General features: G+C 46.3%; 1 protein-coding gene across 9 annotated transcripts in view; it reads left to right on the top strand.

The window, feature by feature from the left end:
• robo2 (roundabout, axon guidance receptor, homolog 2 (Drosophila)) overlaps window positions 1-17,461 on the top strand; it is a 637,222-nt gene that overhangs the window by 52,283 nt on the left and 567,478 nt on the right. The window lies entirely within an intron of this gene.

Here is a 17,461-nt window from a genome sequence, read left to right as displayed (position 1 = left end):
ATGCACGCAATTGTTGAATAGCTGGTTCTTGTCTAGGTTCATCTGTGAAGAATGGCCATTAGGAACATAGATGCACGTGGGCAATGTGATATTGTCCTGGCTGAACACCAACTGGTCAGTATTCAACATCCAAACCCATAGCTGAAGAATTCCCACTTAGGCAAGCCCCTGAAGTATATCCTAGTAATGGTCACCAACTTCAAGGGAGATGGGAGATATCATTGAAGAGAAAGCTGTAGCAAGCAAAGCATCATTACAAGTCACGTACTCAATCCAGCCCCATTCTCTGATACTGCCACTGAAATACGATTAGCCACTGAACCAAGGCGTGCCATTGTGCTGGCATCTGGTCTTGTTAATTTTCACAGAGAAAATTTTGACCAGATGGGAGCTTGAGATGTAAATGATGAGAAGGTGATAGATTGGAAAATGAATTGGATTAAAAGAAATTAGACTGATATAAATCGAATTCAGTCACAACAATTTGTGTTGTTTCCTACCAAGGGTACTGGATTGCAGACCAACCCAATGCTTCATTGAGTTAAGAATTAATGCCTCTTTGACAGTCCATCTGGAAAGGTGTGGATAGATAGTACATTGCTCACACAATCCATTTGTCAAAGTCATGATGTTGATGAGCACTTCATTCATTATCATACTTAAGGAGGTCACAGACTCCTTGGAAAATAAGAATCAAAATGGAGTAAAGGGCAAAGGGATCTGAGTGCACAAGTACACAAATCAGTTAAAGTAGTAACACAGGTTAACAAGCCCGTACAAAAAAATGCAAAGCAGGCACAGGGGGTCATTTGTAGAGGGATGGAATTGAAAAGCAAATAAATTATAGTGTAGAACCTTGAAGTTGAACCATACTTGAAGTCCTGTGAACAGCTCTAGACTCCATATTATGAAAAGGATATGGAGGCACTGGAAAGAATGAGAGAAAAGATTCACAAGAATGGTACCATAATTGAGAGCTTATAAATGTCACTGAAGATTGAATAGGCTGGGGCTCCTTTCTCTAGAAAAGCGAAGACTGAGGGGTGAGCTAATAGCCGTCTTTAAGTTTATGAAAGGGATTGATAGGATAGGAATAGAGACGATGTTTCCACTTGTAGGGGAATCCATAACCACTTATCATCAATATAAAATAGTCACCAATAAATCTAATGGGGAATTCAGGAGAAACTTCTTTACCCAGAGAGCAGTTAGAATGTGGAACTCACCACCACAGGGAGGAGAATGTCATAGATGCATTTTAGGAGAAGCTAGATAATAGCGAGGGGAAAAAAAGGATATGCTGATCGGGTGGGATGAAGAGAGGAGGGAGTAGGTCCATGTGGAGCATAAACACTTGCATGACCAGTTGGGCCGAATGGCCTGTTTCTATGCTGTAAATTCTGTGTAATTCTGAGCACTTGTTGTAGAACTCTTACACAATGGCGGGACCCAGCCTCTTTCAACCATTCTTTGGATGTACTCACAGTGAAGAAGTTGAAGGAAGACATTTTCAATGCTTTGCCAGTCCTTAGGGATGATGCGCCAGTGCAGCGCGGAGGGTATGCAACATTGTTGGGGGCACCAGCTTTCGGATAAGGTACTAAACTGAAGCTCCTCCTATCTGTTTGGGTGAATATTGAGTGATCCCTGTACAAAAAAGAAAAAAATCCCTTGCCCTGCCAAGATCGAGCAGCCCTGAAGGTGAAGCTCTCGGGTCAGTTTTTGGCATTGAGATTCTGACAGCTGCTTTTTTTTGGTACTCAAAGCTGTTGAAGCAGGTTGAAGACTGTGCCATTTCCCACCTCCTGCCTCCTCTTGTAGTGCTCTCCAGCAGCTGGTAAGAGATGCTTCCTCACCAACAATCTCGGTGACTCGCCTTTCAGCCGCTTAGGAAGATTCATTTGCAACTTTAAAAATTCTCATCATTGTGTTCAAATGCCTTCAAGGCCTTGTCTCCCCCTATCTCTGTAATCTCTTCCAGCCTGACAACCTTTCGAGATACCTATGCTGTTATGATCCCAGCTGATTTTACCACTGGACAAGCCAGATCCCAGGGTGCAACCCGACTTAATAGAACCTAACATTTATTTCTTGTTTAGAAACATGGAGGGCGGCTACCGAACAGAGTCACAGGAGTCAGCTGATGAACCTTTAACAAAAGTATAAAACGTTTATTAAACAAGTAAAGGTGAACTATATTACAATACTCCTTCACCCACAACTATACCTTTACAGATATATATAGATTTGCAAGGATAACACAAGTTTCAAGAGCTATTTTATGCTCTAATGTTCACAGTAAGTACACGGTCTATATAAAACAATAGGCGACCTATAGTCAGGCACACCACACACTGAAACCAAGTGACAGATGGCTCCCCAAACAGATGCTATGGACCTTCCCTCAACTCCCCCCCAGACACTTGTCACACTGTGAGCCAACCAGTCTCACTGAACTCCATCCTTCATATGAGGGTTTTCAATTTCCACTCTCGAAGAACTCCCTTTGGAATCTTCTCCCAAACAGACAATTTCTCTCAGACACCTTCCGTAAAGGTCCACCCCAGGGTTTCGAGCTTTCCTGGATCACCAAACGCAATCAAGCTTCCTTCCATGCACTCTCTCTCACTGACTCAGCCATGCCAACAGAACACCACTGCTTCACATGCCCATAGTAAACAGTTACAGACCTTCAGCTGTCTCCTTGGATCTTCTGGCTTCTCGCAAGCCTATATTGTTTTAAATCTGTATCCTGCAGCTTCTCCCTTTAAGCTTGGAGCCTTTCTCTGCTCCTCACCCTTAATTTCATTTAACAGGATCTTTTCCAAATTCCTGTTTGTACCCTTTGACTAGAAGGTCTTTTTGGGGACTTCTTTCTTCAGGTGTTTGGTGAAATCTGCTTCCTCTGCAGTTCCCACTGTTGTGTCCAGCCTCTCCTGGCACCTGCTTCCAGCTGAACTTAGACAGAGAAACCAAAAGCAGTTTATGTGTATGGATGGGGCCTCTCTCTCTCTCTGGATCTCTGTTGCTAGGCAACAGCACAGTTTTTTTCTACCTTGTTTGTTTTAGCTCCTTTCAAGAGTCGTAAAATCTGATCAAAATGCAGGCATATTTCAAAGTGAAACTAAAATCCAAGCTCTCCTTTTCTTGACACACAAATACAGAAATACAAATCGAACTTAAACATTAAGGACATACCTTATTCCTAACACCTCCAAATACACGTATAACTTACTTAAATTACCTCCATTTCCTGACAGTGCTGCTCTAATTCTGGCCTGTTGAGCGTCCCCGATTTTAATTGCTCCACCATTGGTGGCCATGGGCTCAGTTGACTTGGCCCTGGACTCTGGAATTCTCTCCCTAAACCTCAACACTTCTCTTTCCCCCTTCAAGTCATTCATTGAAGCCGATCTCATCAGGCAAACTTTTGGCCGCCTGGTATCCCCTTATGTGTCTCGGTATCACACTGTGTCTACTAATCACTCCCATGAAGCATCTTGGGACATTTTATTGCATGAAAGGCACTATATAAATGCAAGTTGTTGTTCTAATGGGTGGACGCTTTCTGAATATTGAGTTTAGGCAGGCTGAGTGGTATTTGACTGGCCAAATTGAGGCATCTTCTTTCATTGCAAGGATGGCTTCGGGGTGCTTTGATTCTGATGCTCGAGCCATTGTGTGAGAAGAGAGAACTGATGAAGCAACTTGTGAAGAGGAATGTCAGCACATTTCCCATGGGTCACAGGGAAAAGGGTTGGGTCATAGCTAAGTTAATGGTAACAGATCGGTGGGGGGTGGGGGTGGGGTGGGGACGGTAGGTGAAGGAGAAGGTGGTTGGACAGTGTGACAGAGCAGGGCAGATATAATATAAAACACGAATGTGGCCCCGATCTACGGATGCAGTTTGGAATGCACTCCCCACCAACTTCCAAATCAGAGAAAATACTTAGAGATAGACCAACATTGATTGGCTCCTCATCTGGCAATGTTTTGATTAAAATATTCTCTTACTAGTGGCTGCCTCAACACATCCACCTCTTTAACCTCCAGTCCTTCAAGATGCTCCTTAACCCTACCATTTGATAAGCTTATAGTCAACTGTCCTTATATCTCCTTAAGTGGCTTGGTATCTAGTTATGCTTGATAATGCCATGTTAAAGGTGCTATACAAATGTAAGTTGGTGGTAAGCTGTCGTTAATTAACTAGTTGATTTAAGAGGGATGAGCTTCACTGGAATCTGGGCCTTGTCCCTTCTTGTCCCTTGCCAACTCTTGTGTAATTAAATGCAACGTGGTAACATCTCAGCTTATGTCCTAAGTCCTAAGTCAGCTTGATGAGCCAAATGGCCTGCTCCTGCTCCCACTTCTTATGATGTTCTGATCTTACCTGAGCCCTGGGTGCCCCTGAATTCGGACACTCCCTGATACAACATGTGTGAATGCTTAAGAACCCCCCACAACCGCTTCTCAATCTCAGCCAAAACCACAAGGGGAGACGAGGGGAAGGCAAACCATTCCCAGCACACTCTCCTCAGCTCCAGGTCGCAAGTGCAACATTGGCACTGAGGTCATCAGCCTGCTGTCTTTCTGTAATTGTCAGTGTTGTTGAGGAATTGAATTCAGGAGAGGATATCAGTGATTTTTGTAAGATTATATTTGAGATAAAAGAATAAGCCTGTGGAAATATAAGGTAAAATACAGAAGAGTATGGTTGACAGCCCATCGTGAGGAAGGGGCATTAACTTGGACACTGCAAGGTTAAGTAATGTAGAGGATGAAAAATTGAAGGCAGCAGTCACTGGAACTGTATGCTATCCTAGCATAGTCCATTCAAATCAAGTTTTAATATTTAAAAGGACGAGCTGTAGGTTAAATTAGAGTTAAATATTAATTATCTCTTTCAATTTCAAATATTTATTTAACATGATGAAGTCTTTTTTTTGTAGTTGACATGCTAACAAGGTGATTAAAAATTTATTTATTTACCCATAGTGTTCACACATAACGCTTAACCATCCTATATCCCTTGACCATCCCATATCCCTCGACTGTCCCATATCCCTCGACTCTCCCATTTCCCTCGACAATCCCATACCTCTCAACGGGTCAGGACCACACTTGATCCCTGATCCCCCTCTCACTGTCCCAGCTGAGACCAGTGAGTCCAAAATAGACAAGGGGTCAAACCTGGGCCTTCTGCCCTGTATCGAGTAGTGGCACCCCCTCCCCCTCCCCCTCCCCCATCCACCCAGACCATCACACCTGCTGCCAGTGACCAGATCTCCCCCACCCCTTCCCCCGCCCCCCCCCCCCAACACACCCCCCAAACAAGTGTATCATTGATAAATTCTATCTCCTGGTCATAGAAAGGCTTTGGCTGGTACACAAAGTCTCAGGAAAGGAGTGAAGAAGGACGGCTAAAAGATTAAGTGAAAAAAAGTGAAAATCTCCTTGATGAGAGGTAATTTAAGTACCTTTAATGCAGGGGGGGCGGGGGGGAGGTTTGGAGCAAAAGAGTAAGGAAATCCTTCTCAGTTTAAAGAGCTCAAACAATTCGCTCTCTCATCTTTTCCCTTCCGCTGCATCAAATATTTGTCCATTCCAGGCCTCAGGACTTGGTGGGGAATTTAACCTGAGGGAATTGGTGGGATCATTGGCAAACTCAACCTTCACCTCACCCAACCCTGCCATCACCTGATACCCACACATGGGCACCTTTTACAGTCAGGGTCACAGATCTGATCTGCTTCTTAACCATCTTCCAGATGAGGTGTTAAGGAAGACCTTGAATGTTCTTTTTTCTCTCGTATTCCCTCTCCCCCTCTGTAACTTTCCCAACTCTTCTCCTGAATTATCTGAAATAGGGTTGAGGGCATATTCTGGCACTTCATCCCAGTCACCACTCTTCATATAGAGGGTCACAGTACATGAGCTAGCCACTCTGCCAATCATGCCTGTGCCATCTCTGTGCTCAAACAATTCGCTCTCTCATCTTGTATCTTCCAGGAAGTCCTGTTGCAATGATATAGGGTTTGGTGAGATCACGCAGGTGTACTGTGTACAGTTTCCATCTCTGTACATGAGGAAGGATAGACTTGCCTTAGAAAGGGTACAACAGAAGTTCAGAAGATTGATAGTAGAGAGTAGTCCTATGAAGAGAGATTGAGCAGAATGGGTCATTATGCGCTGGAGTTTAGAACCATCAGAAATGATCTCTTTGGAAAATATCAAATTCTAGAGGACTTGACTTGGGAGATGCTGTTTGCTCCCTAGCTGGAGAGTCTGAAACTCAGGGTCACAGTCACAGGATAAGGGGTTCAGACAGAGATCAGGAGAAATTGTTTCACTCAGAGGGTTGTGAATCTTTGGAACTCTCTAGCCCAAAGAGCTGTGGGATGCTGAATATGTTCAAGACAGAGGTCAACAGAGAGCTGGGGATCAAAGGGATATGAGGAAAAGGTGGGAAAGTAGAGTTGAGGTAAAAAAAAAATCAGTCAAGATATTACTGAATGGTTGAGCAGGCCTCAGGAACAGTAGGGCCTATAGGTATTCCTATTCCTTGTGCTCTTTAAACAGAGAAGAGACAGCCTTACTTGGTTTCATTTACTGTAAGTTGAATCGTCCATTTTATCGGCACTATTCCCTTCTCCTATCCCACAGCCTCTACTTGGTATTCAGTGAGGCAGTCTGACTTCTACCCTATGACTCGTTTCCCTACTGTCAATTAAGTCAGCGTGCGAAAATGTGCCTTAAAATTGCCCAAATAGATTTTCTGAGGCTCTTTCACACGATGACTAGACGGCACTTACCCGATCAAGCTGCTTAACCCACACTGAGTTCAATTCAAAATGTCTCGCGGTCTCAAATTTATTTGAAGAAGCATAGAGTGTTTATCCATTCTGGATGAATTGAGTAGGTGGAATAGAATATAAATACCTAATGAATGGTTTGATGTTGTTTGACTGCTGTGCTGTTACACACAATGTGACCTTGAATGTTCTTTTTTCTCACGTATTCCCTTTCCTCCTCCCTTACTTTCCCAGCTCTTCTCCTGAATTATCTGAAATGGAGATGAGGGTATATTCTAGCACTTCATCCCAGACACCAGTCTTCCTATAGAGGGTTACAGTACATGAGGTGGCCACTCAGACTGTGCTATCTCTCTGCTCAAACAATTTGCTCTCTCGCTTTGTATGATCCGCTGCATCAAATATTTGTCCATTCCAGGCCTCAGGGCTTGGTGGGGAATTTAACCTGAGGGGATTAGTGGGATCATTGGCAAACTCAACCTTCACCTCACCCAACCCTGTCTTCACCTGATACCCACACGTGGGCAACTTTCTCATTCGGGGTCACTGATCTGACCTGCTTCTTGGCCATCTTCCGGGTGAGATGTTAAGCCAAGGCCCCCTCAGGCTGACACTAAAAAGATCCATGGCCGCTATTTTGCAAAAGAGCAGGGGTGTCCTCCTCAATGCCCAGGTCCGGTATTCATCCCTCAACAAACATTACTGAAAACAGACTATTTGGCCATTGTCACATTGCTGTATGTGGGAGCTTGCTGTTTTCTAATTGGCTGCTGCATCTCCCTATAGTTAAGCAATAGTTGCACTTCGAAAAGTGCTTCATTTTCTGTGGGATTCCTGAGGTCACTATGGAAATGCACGATCTTCCTTTTTTGAAGTGGAAGCTGGAAGAGTTAGGTTCTGAGGAGGTTTTTTTCAGAAGGGCATGGGATTTGGGGGAGAGCACCAGAGTGAACAATAGTTGAATTGCCCTTGCAGAAAGCCAGCACGGACACGATGGGCCAAATGGCCCCTTCCTGCGCTGTAACTATCCAATAAGAGTTGGAGCCCATGAAACCCCAGGTGGAGCAGAGGGAGGTGGGTGTGGATGCGCAACAGACTGACTCTGAAGAGCGGAGATGTATGATGGGAGCTAAAGAGGAAGGAGGCACATTGCAGTGAGGCCACGAAGCTATTGTTGGTGAAGGGAGAACGTTCCAAGGGCAATGGGATAAGTGTAAAGGGAGGAGTTGGGATAATTGGATAGCTCTGTCAAAGAGGTGGCACAGGCACAACGGGCTGAATGGCCACCTGTGCTATATAATTCGATGAACTGGGCCTGCTTAGCCTATTTAGACTATACATTTAGCCATGAGCCCAAGTGAGTGCAACACTTGCTGAAATACTATTTGGTTTTGGTGTGCAGTGATTGCATGGATAGCTCAGAATGGCCAAAACCATACTCTTCTCAGACAGGAACGCAAGGGACTGTGTTTGTGAAGCTCCAGTCTGACATTTTGGGGATTAGGAGGAAGGGAGGAGGGGAGGAAATTAATAACAAAAGTTCCACAAACACAATTTCTGGCAGTCAGTCTGTGAAGATCAGCCTTCCTTTAATTTGATGTTCTTGAGGCCAATTATAAGCATTTGGAAAGGATGAGCTTGCAGGTACAGGCTGCTGCAGATAAGATTGCTCTCATTTAATCATTGCCAAAGCTGAATTAGCCAGAAAATGAAGTGAGTGTAGCGAGTGCAGTTTGGAGTTGTTTAAAACCTGGCAGTCCTGTTTAAAAATTCTACACACAGGATTCCTTCAAGAGGGTGTCAAAGAATATGCTGTAGGGACAATTATCAGATCTCAGTTGGTAGGTATGGTGACAAATAAGAAGGGTTTGCATTTCTATAGCACCTTTCACAACCTCAGGACATCCCAAAGCACTTTACAGCCAATGAGGTACTTTTATGAAGTACTGTTTCAATGTAGGAAACACAGCAGTCAATTTGTGCACAGCAAGCTCCCGCAAACAGCAACGCCATGTCGACCAGATAAACTGTTCTTTTATTGGCGAATTCCCCAGTCAGCCATACGGCATACCATTGCAGTACAAAAACAGAATTACCTGGAAAAACTCAGCAGGTCTGGCAGCATCGGCGGAGAAGAAAAGAGTTGACGTTTCGAGTCCTCATGACCCTTCGACAGAACTGAGTTCTGTCGAAGGGTCATGAGGACTCGAAACGTCAACTCTTTTCTTCTCCGCCGATGCTGCCAGACCTGCTGAGTTTTTCCAGGTAATTCTGTTTTTGTTTTGGATTTCCAGCATCCGCAGTTTTTTGTTTTTATACCATTGCAGTACTTTACCAAGCACAATCATGGACCAATCCAATGGAAGTCCATGGTTGCCAACGCCCTCTTGGAGCTTGCTACTGAAGGAGGAAGAAGCATCTGTTCTTTTAGTGATGTTGTTTAAGGGGTAAATTTTGGTCTGTGACACCAGGGAGAACTTCTGCAAATAGTGACCGTTGGATCATGTATGTTCACCTGAGACAGCCTCGGCTTTAATGTCTCTTCCAAAAGATGGCACCTCTAAGATTGCGACACTCCCTCCATGAGACCACTGTAATAGTGCAGCACTGCATCACTCCCTCAGTACTGCCCTCCGTCAGTGCAACACTCCCTCTGCACTAACCCTCCGACAGTGCAGAACTGCCTTGGTACTGACCCTCTGACAGAGCAGCACTCCCTCAGTACTGAATCTCTGACTGTGCAGCATTACCTCAGTACTGACCCTCTGACTGTGCAGCGCTCCCTCAGTACTGAATCTCTGACTGTGCAGCATTACCTCAGTACTGACCCTCTGACAGAGCAGCACTCCCTCAGTACTGACTCTCTGACAGAGCAGCACTCCCTCAGTACTGACTCTCTGACAGAGCAGCACTCCCTCAGTACTGACCCTCTGACAGAGCAGCACTCCCTCAGTACTGCCTCTCTGTCAGTGCAGCACTCCCTCAGTACTGACCCTCTGACAGAGCAGCACTCCCTCAGTACTGACCCTCTGACAGAGCAGCACTCCCTCAGTACTGCCTCTCTGACAGTGCAGCACTCCCTCAGTACTGACCCTCTGACAGAGCAGCACTCCCTCAGTACTGCCTCTCTGACTGTGCAGCATTACCTCAGTACTGACCCTCTGACAGAGCAGCGCTCCCTCAGTACTGCCCCTCCAACAGGGTCACACTCCCTCAGTACTGAACCTCTAACAGGGTCATTCTCCCTTAGTACTGACCCTCTGACAGAGCAGCACTCTCTCAGTACTGACCCTCTAACAGTGCAGCATTCCCTCAGTACTGACCCTCTAACAGTCGATTGCTCACACTATACCCCTCTAACGTTTCAGTGCTCACTCTGAACTGCCCCTTTAACTGTGCAGTGCTCCCTCTGTATTGCCCCTCTGACAGTGCAGCACTCCCTTGTACTTCAGTAGGTGTGTTGGCTTTGTTCACCTCCTGAGAGTGGAATGTGAACTCCATGACCTTTCAACTCAGAGGCTACCCGCTGAGCTTTACCTGACATTTTGTTGCTTACATACAGGACAAGGGTTCAATCCCCAATCGACGCTTTGTTTACTGGTCTCAGTAAACGTTTCCACCAAGTGACTCCTCATAAATTCTCTTCCCTTTGTTGCAAAGCCTGTAGACGTGGAAAGGATTGGGTTTGACTGATTTTCTCCCACTGGGTGGTCTGGAATAGGGAGGTGTAACTATAGCAGTCTCTCCAAACTCTGACAGCTGATTGTCTCAAGAATGTGGATCTAACCGTGGAGAAAGACCCCAGTGTTGTGCAGCAGTGGGGGAATGGGAGGAGGGAGTGTTGATAATTGTTTTATGCTCGTCCAAATGCCTCCCTCTATCCATCCTAACTTGCAACAAGTCCTGTTCACCCATCACCCCTGTGCTCGCTGACCCACTTTGGCTCCAGGTTCAGCAACGCCTCAGTTTTAAAATTCTCATCCTTGTTTTCAAAACCCTCCGGCCTCTCTATCCTCCTGCAATCCCACAGTCCTCCAAGACCTCTGAACTCCTCCAATTCTGGCCTCCTGTACATCCCTGATTTTAATCAGTCTTCCTGGCGGCCCTGTGGCTCAGCTAGTAGCACACCTGCCTTTAAACCCGAAGGCCCCAGATCCAAACTTACGGGGAGATGGTGGTGTAGTGCTAATGTTGCTGGACTAATACCCCAGAGATCCAGATTAATGCCTGGGGACATGGGTTCAAATCCCACCACACACACACCCTGAAGCACCCACACACACACACACACACACACACACACCCTGAAGCACCCACCCACACACACACACACACACACACACACCCTGAAGCGCCCTCTCATACACACACACACACACACACACCCCATGAAGCACCCTCACACACACACACACACACCCTGAAGCGCCCTCTCACACACACACACACCCCGTGAAGCACCCTCTCACACACACACACACACACACCCCGTGAAGCACCCTCACACACACACACACCCCGTGAAGCACCCTCACACACACACACACCCTGAAGCACCCTCACACACACACACCCTGAAGCGCCCTCACACACACACACACACACACCCTGAAGCGCCCTCACACACACACACACACACACACACACACACACACATCCTGAAGCACGCTCACACACACACACACACACACCCTGAAGCACCCTCACACACACACACACACCCTGAAGCACCCTCACACACACACACACACACCCTGAAGCGCCCTCACACACGCACACACACACCCTAAAGCACCCTCACACACACACACACCCTGAAGCACCCTCACACACACACACACACACACACACACACACACACCCTGAAGCGCCCTCACACACACCCTGAAGCACCCTCACACACACACACACACCCTGAAGCACCCTCACACACACACACACACACACATCCTGAAGCACCCTCACACACACACACACACACACACACACACACACACACACCCTGAAGCGCCCTCACACACACCCTGAAGCACCCTCACACACACACACACACCCTGAAGCACCCTCACACACACACACACACACACATCCTGAAGCACCCTCACATACACACACACACACACACACACACCCTGAAGCACCCTCACACACACACACACACACACCCTGAAGCACACACACACACACCCTGCAGCACCCTCACGCTCTCTCTCACACATAAACCCTGCGGCTGGTGGAGTTTAAATTCAATTATTAAATGTGGAATTGAAAGCTATTCTTAGTAATGTTGGCTATGAAACGATCATCGACTGTTGTAAAAACCCACCTGGTTCGTTAATGCCCTTTAGGGAAGGAAATCTGCTGTCCTTACCTGGTTTGTCCTCACCTGTGACTCCAGACCCACACCAATGTGGCTGACTTTTAACTGGCAGGCAAGCCATTCAGCTCAAGGGCAACTCGGGAGGGGCACCCAATGCTGGCCCCGCCAGCGATGCCCACCTCCCATTAAAGAAAGAGAAAGAGGGGCAGGATCGTCAGGCTGGCGAGCAGGCACGATCAGTGGGCTCGGGAGCAGCCAGGGAACAGACCTCCGCCCGCGATTGGCGCCCACCCCACCCCAGCCCCCCCTCCCCCCCACCGACTACGATTTCACACCGGCCGGCCAATTAACGTCACGACAACGTGAAGCGCGCTCTGAGAACCTCAGCGCTGCCGGGGCGGGGGGGGGGCGTGTGTGTGGGGGTGGGTGCGAGCGTGGAATGAAAGCTCCCCCCCCCCGAAGGCAGGGAGCTCCTCGGGGAACCTGAAGACTTCGAGACACTTAAAGAAAGGTTTTAAAATCTGGAGGAAAAAAAAAATGTCCACGCATCACCTGCAGCAGTCGCCTGAAACATGTCAACGGGGCAAGATTTTGCCCTTGTCGGGCAGGCTCGGCTGGTGGGGTGGGGGGGGTTGCGGTGGGTTTGGGAAGCCGATCGGCGCCCGCGATTGGGGACCTAATTGGCTGGCCGGTGTGAAGCACTGCCTGTGCGGGCAGGGGTTGGGGTGGTGGGAGGGGGGGAGGGGGTGTGAGCGCCCGTGCGCTAGGAAACCTCCCCGAGGCACAGAGCTGCCCCAGGGCGATGGACGTTTTTAAACATTAGAAATGGAGATTATAAAAACGGTATAAAAAGTGTCCCCTCGTGTGACTCTGGGTCACGTGAGCAGGGGCGCCTGTTATAAATTAAAATTTAAAACATCTTATCTTATTTTTTTACTTGCTTTTTGGAGAACTCATTCCCGCTCGCGGATGAGGTTTCCAAAAAAAAAAAAAAATTTGCAAAGGCCGCTTGGCCTTTTCTCCTGTCCGCCCACTGCAAGGTTGGGATGGGCGGCGAGAAATTTGTTTCAGTGACCTTGTTAATGGCCTTCATCGGCCTTTGAATTGACGGCGGGCCCGCTGCTGACTAGAATATCGTGGGAATGCACGTTGACATCGGGACGCTCGCCCAACGCCGACGCGCATCGCTTTACCCTCGAGCAGGTCGAGCGAGCGTTCTCTGCCCACTGAGGTAACAATTCTGCCCGCGATGAAAACCCTGTCCTTGCATTTTTTATTTTTATCTTTTTTAATTTATTAACGGAAATCTCATCCCACCCTTGGATGAGGTTTCATCAAAATTGCAAAGTCCGCCTGGCAGATTCGCCCGCCCGCCAACCGTAAATTTGGACGGACTATGAAAATCAGGGACAATTGGAACCTTAACAACTTTAATTAGACCATAAGACATAGGAGCAGAAATTAGGCCATTTGGCCCATCGAGTCTGCTCCGCCATTCAATCATGGCTGATAAGTTTCCCAACCCCATTCTCCCACCTTCTCCCCGTAACCTTTGATCCCCTTACCAATCAAGAACCTATCTATCTCGGTCTTAAATACACTCAATGACCTGGTCTCCACAGCCTTCTATGGCAATGAATTCCATAGATTCACCACTCTCTGGCTAAAGAAGTTTCTCCTCATCTCTGTTCTAAAAGGTCTTCCCTTTACTCTGAGGCTGTGTCCTCGGGTCCTAGTCTCTCCTACTAATGGAAACATCTTCCCAACGTCCACTCTAACCAGGCCTTTCAGTATTCTGTAAGTTTCATTCAAATCCCCCTCATCCTTCTAAACTCCATCGAGTATAGTCCCAGAGTCCTCAAACGTTCCTCATATGTTAAGCCTTTCATTCCTGGGATTGTTCTCGTGAACCTCCTCTGGACCCTCTCCAGGACCAGCACATCCTTCCTGAGATACGGGGCCCAAAATTGCTCACAATATTCTAAATGTGGTCTGACCAGAGCCTTATAAAGCCTCAGCAACACATCCCTGCTTTTACATTCTAGTCCTCTCGAAATAAATGCCAACATTGCATTTGCCTTCCTAACTACCGACTCAACCTGCAAGTTAACCTTAAGAGAATCCTGGACTAGGACTCCAAAGTCCCTTTGCACTCCAGATTTGCACTTCTTATTTGTTGGCAGGCCACTCCCAACACTTACACCCGCCCACCGACCGAAATATTGCGCCAGCGCTGCTTCATGTCCGATCGGGTCGGGCGCGCGCCCACATGCCAACCTAAAATTTCCACCCAGGACTTGAAGGCCACGGAAGGAGCATTCATTGACAAAGCTATCAATTGTTAACCAGCTTGTAAATCCTCTTCCAAAACTTCACATCGTTCTCTAAGGGAAAAGAGTACGGAGACACCACAACGACACCCCGTTTCTCAGCTTCCCGTCAGTTAACCAATCCTTTATCCATGCTAATCTATCACCTCCAACAACCATGAGACCTTATCTTGTGCCTTTTATGTGACAGCTTATCAAATACCTTTTGGAAATCCAAATACACTACATTCACTGGCCTCCCTTTATCCACCCTTGTTACATCCTCAAAGAACTCCCAATAAATTTGTCAGACACAATTTCCCTTTCACAAAACCATGTTGGCTCTGCCTGATTATATTATGATTTTCTAAACGTCCTCCCTCGCATTTTTCGCTGGGACCTTTCCAGAATCTAGGGAATTTTGGAAGACTACAACCAATGCATACATTATCTCCGCAGACACTTCCTTTAAGACTCCAGGGTGCAGGCCAACAGATCCAGGGGATTTGCCAGCTTTTATTCCCATTATTTTTCCTCCAGTGACCATGATTGTTTTAAGCTCGTCCCTCCCTTTTGCCTCTTGATTTTCTATTATCCTTGGATGCTCTTTGTGTCTTCTACTGTAAAGACAGATACAAAAGACTTGTTCAAAGTCTCTGACATTTCCTTGTTTCCCATTTTTAATTTCCCAGCCTAATCCTCTAAGGAATCATCACTTACTTTAGATACTCTTTTCCTTTTTCAGTATATTTGTAGAAGCCTTTACTGTCTGTTTTTATATACCTTGCAGATTTGCCTCTCATACACCAATTTCCCCCTCCTCTTTATTTTTTTTACTCAACCTTTGCTGGTTTTTAAAATGTTCCCAATCCTCTGGCCTGCCACTAATCTTTGCAGCATCGTACACATTTCGTTCAATTTGAAACCATCCTCAACTCCCTTAGTTAGCCACTGATGGTGCATCATCCTTGTAGAGTTTTTCTCTCTCTGTGGAATCTATTCTTGTTGAGAGATGTGAAATATCTTCTCAAATGTCTGCCACTGCTTTTCCACTGTCCTATCTTTTAACCTATTTTCCCATTCCGTTTTAACCAACTGTCTTCGTGCCCTTGTAAATTGCCTTAATTTGAGTTTCGGACATCAGTCACCAAACACTGGAACATCTCTTTCTGTGGCTTGGTTGCCAATTTGTTTTATAATGTTCCTGTGAAGTGCTATTGAAATGTTTTACTACATTAAAGGCACTATATAAATGTAATCTGTTGTTGTTATTTAACAAGTGGTTATTTTCAGGGGGCAGGGAGGTTTGTGGCCCAGTGGGTGGTGTCCCTGCCTCTGACTCAGAAGCTTTGGCTTTGTGTCTGGCCCCAAGGAAGATGTATTCATGAGGCAGCCAAACAGATTGAGTATCGTTTCAACACACTGAAAATCCAACACACACCAATAGCAGGCGATAAGAGTGGGAGAAATTCCTGGTCAGCAATGTGATGGAAGGAATGTTGGGGCCTCTAGCACCACCCTCCGCAGCTCCAGACTGCAACGTGCATGTAAAAGTGTATGTTGTCCCAGCAACTCAATACCCCCTGAGTGAACTGGAACGCACCATCACCATTTCAGAGGACTGTTGAGGTCATGTGGAAGCAGATTGCTCCTTGAAGCACTGCAGTGCCTGGAGTGCTGTATTGTTTAAAATTCATCCTGGGGATATAGCCATTACTGGCAAGGGCCGTATTTATTACCCATTCCTAATTGCCTTGAACTCAATGGTTTACTGGGCTTCTTTGGAATGATATTCAACCAGTTGGGAGTCAGCCATTTTGCTGTGGAACTGGAGTCACATCTGGGCCCAGACTGGGGAAGGGTGACAGATTTCCTTCCCTAAAGGGATGCAGTATTAATGAACCAGTTATTATTTGGTCATTGTCAGGTTTGAATTTACGTTCTTTGGATTATTTTTCCAGTATCGTAACTACAACACAATCGTACTCTATATTTCCCAGTGAGATAATATCTGATGGGCATTAAAGATCCCATGAACTTGGTATCCGGACCAAAATTTCTCCTCCTCCCCTTCCCCAGTCAACGCTCCCAAGTTATAGGCTAACCGATTGTTCACCTCATTAGGAGCACACCAGACTGGAGGTTATGGCACCAGTCTAGAGGTCGAGAGTTCAGATCCCACTGTTACGCATTGTGAAATTAAATTCAATTAATTTGGTAATTTGTGGATTGTGACCTGAAAACTGTCATAACATCCCAACTGACTCACTTATATCCTCCAGGGGAAGGAGATTGGCATCCTTACTTGGTCTGGGCCTACACATGACTCCATTCCTGCACCAAACATGGTTAACTAATAACGCTGTTCAGAACGGGTAGTGAATGCAGTTTGACAGTGTGGCCCACCTCTCTGGAATATAAATTGCCTCTGTGATTGCCAAGGTGTCAGCGGTTACTTCCAAAGCAATTCATTACAAAACTTCTGGCCAACTCTGAAAATGATGAAGTTCTTTGCTTCACTGTTACCCGCCCCATGAGACCATCATTGAGCCCCGAAATAGTGTGAAAGGTCACAGCCATTATGAAGTCCACCCCCTCCCACCTCCTTTTATTTTCTCCATGATTAGGTGCTATGTTTTCTGAATTACATAGTAATACAGTATCAACAGCAGAGAAAGAGGCCATTCAACCCAACAGACCTGGAATCACAGGAAAACCAGCAGATTACTCCCTTAACGGGCATTAGTGAACAAGACAAATGTTTAAGAGAATCAATGATAGTTTCCTGGCCCATTACTGAGACTAGCTTTCAGATCCACATTAATTAATTCAATTTAAATTCCACTGGTTGCCATGGGATTTGAACCCATGCCCTGTGGATTACTAGTCCAGTGACATGACCACAATACCACTGTCTCCTCTGTCTATTAATGGCTATCTTATATTTATGACCCTGAGTTCTGGTCACGCCCACAAGTTGAAACATCTTCTCTACATCAACCCTACTAAACTCATTCATA

Source organism: Carcharodon carcharias, chromosome 18, assembly GCF_017639515.1.
Source record: "Carcharodon carcharias isolate sCarCar2 chromosome 18, sCarCar2.pri, whole genome shotgun sequence".
In the NCBI taxonomy this organism is placed as follows: Eukaryota; Metazoa; Chordata; class Chondrichthyes; order Lamniformes; family Lamnidae; genus Carcharodon; species Carcharodon carcharias.
This window is presented reverse-complemented; position numbering and strand designations above follow the sequence as displayed.